Below are 2,500 nucleotides of genomic sequence, written 5' to 3'. Positions count from 1 at the left end.
AAAGAAAGAGTAATCAATGCAATTTATCATGAAAATCAATGTTTTATTTTTTTTTATATTCATTTAGTAGTATAGCTTTTTGAGAAAGATTCGCACCCATAAGTAGTAATCAGGTGTTCATCTACTAAATGTACCAAAACATTACAACTTATAAAATTACAAGGCATATATTTTTATCATGAAACCCTTTTTTCCGTTCATCTCTTAGTTTAAAAAGACATATGTATTGAAAAAGAGTAAGCAATCTAATTTGTCGCGAAAATCAATGTTTTATGATTTTTTATTGCAGTTGTAAACCTTTTTTTATCATGCATTTCTTACCTGGCAAACATATTTTCATTAAGAAATAGTATTCTATGAAATTTATCAGGAAAATCAATGTTTTATTATGTTGTATTTTCATTTAGAAGTCGAGTATTTTTCAGAAAGATATGCACCAATGAGTAGCAATCAGCTGTTCATCTACCAAATGTACAGAAGCATTACACCATGTGAATATACAGCGGTATATATCTTTAAAATGAAACCCCTTTTTTTCCGTATATTTTTCACTTTACAATGACATAATATAGATTGTCAAAATCTATGTTTTATGATTCTTTATTGTTGTTTTCTTTGAGGATAAGGCAAATGCTTTCTGCCTCTTCTAGGCATTTAACTAAATTTAACGCATCTTTGCTAAATATATTTGCTCTAGCAGCATATTCATTTAGTACCTTGGCCTCAAACCCTAAAGAATTTATAATTTCTGCTATGAACATTAAAGCGGTTAACAAACACTGCCAATACAGAAGGCCACAGTCACTCATAGTTGCCGCTAAATGTCCTATTATTCCTTAAACCAAATGTAAACACAGTGACATCATGAAAGCATATGACGTCACAGGTATGGAGCGGAGCATCGGTCTAAATGTAGAGTTGATTGTAAATATGTGTCCGGGATACTGAGGCCGGGTAGAAAATGGCAGAGAAGAGATTCAGGTGCGAGACAGTACCTGAAGCATTAATGACTGGACGTGTATGATTTCACGAATAACAATCATTAAATGACCTCTTTGGATCTGATGATTTGTGACTACTTATCTGTTATTATTATTGACTTTGCCTTAAAATTTGGAACGCTGAGAGTGGCCCAGCAGGAATACAGACAAATATCAATGACTAAATTGATGACAAGGATAAGGTTTGTATAACAATAAAGACAAAATTACATCAATCATTTAAGAGTAAGAGTTTATTGAACTTGAAAAGAAATGCTTTATCATATATATGTATACATACACACATACACACAGACACACACACGCACACACACACACACATATATATATATATATATATATATATATATATATATATATATATACATATATATATATATATATATATATATATATATAAACTGTATTTACTGTTCATATATATATATATATATATATATATATATATATATATATATATACATATATATATATGTATATATATATATATACATATTTCTCTCTCTCTCTCTCTCTCTCTCTCTCTCTCTCTTCCTCCCTCTCTCTCTCTCTCTCTCTCTCTCTCTCTCTCTCTCTCTCTCTCTCTCTCTCTCGTGTTGAAACTGATGAGGTATTTGAAAAAAATCCCATTATCTCCCCACAGTGAATCCTATATGAAATACTTTCCACCGGACATTTGATCCACACGATTTTCCCTTTGGTCTGACCAACGGTATTTTTTTTGAGGCGGGAAAGGACCACAAATCTGAAACATCGTCACTCGGCATCGGAATGTTTCATTTTCTACCGTTGCATCGATATTGCAGCCGATGCTGATATCGCTTGCAATGGGTTCTGTTTACTTTAGGTGAGGCGGGGTGAAATGGGTGGGATGAGTGTGTGGTGGGATGGGTGTGTAGGGAGGGGTGTCTTTCATTTGCCTGCGCCTGAATAAAAGCAATAGAATCCTTTCCTCCCGAACTCCCTTCCATTTACCTTCCTTTGGAAAACAACTTTACTCTGTCAGTAATCTTCACCTTGCCCAGAGAAGGAAGTACTTTCTCTTATCAATGATTCTATACCTTTGCTAGATAACACAAGTGATGATTTGTAATAGATCTGTAACAATAACTGAATTGAGTTTACATAACTACCCATTTCTGAAGCCAAGTTTATATAAAATAGAATAATCTCTTGAATGTATGTTGTCCCTATTCCTTGCCTTTCTCCTTGCATTAATTCAGAGATGAATAACTGTTGGTATAGATGATATAGCAGTGTTCTTGATGATGCTTGATTTTATTCATCTATGAGGAAAGAACTGGCTTTCAGGTTTACATATACCTCTTTCTTCGTTCAGTTATATTTTTTCATAAGCTTTTGTATTCCAGAGGAAGGATAAATTTCATGTTATTGAAATGCCAATTAAATTTTATATAAGTCTAGTCACAATGTACAGTTAAATTTATTTTTTTATGGACAAATAATGTAATGATAATGAAAACCAAAAATAAGAAAAA

Source organism: Palaemon carinicauda, chromosome 7, assembly GCF_036898095.1.
Source record: "Palaemon carinicauda isolate YSFRI2023 chromosome 7, ASM3689809v2, whole genome shotgun sequence".
Taxonomy (NCBI): Eukaryota; Metazoa; Arthropoda; class Malacostraca; order Decapoda; family Palaemonidae; genus Palaemon; species Palaemon carinicauda.
Note: the sequence above shows the minus strand (reverse complement) of the source record.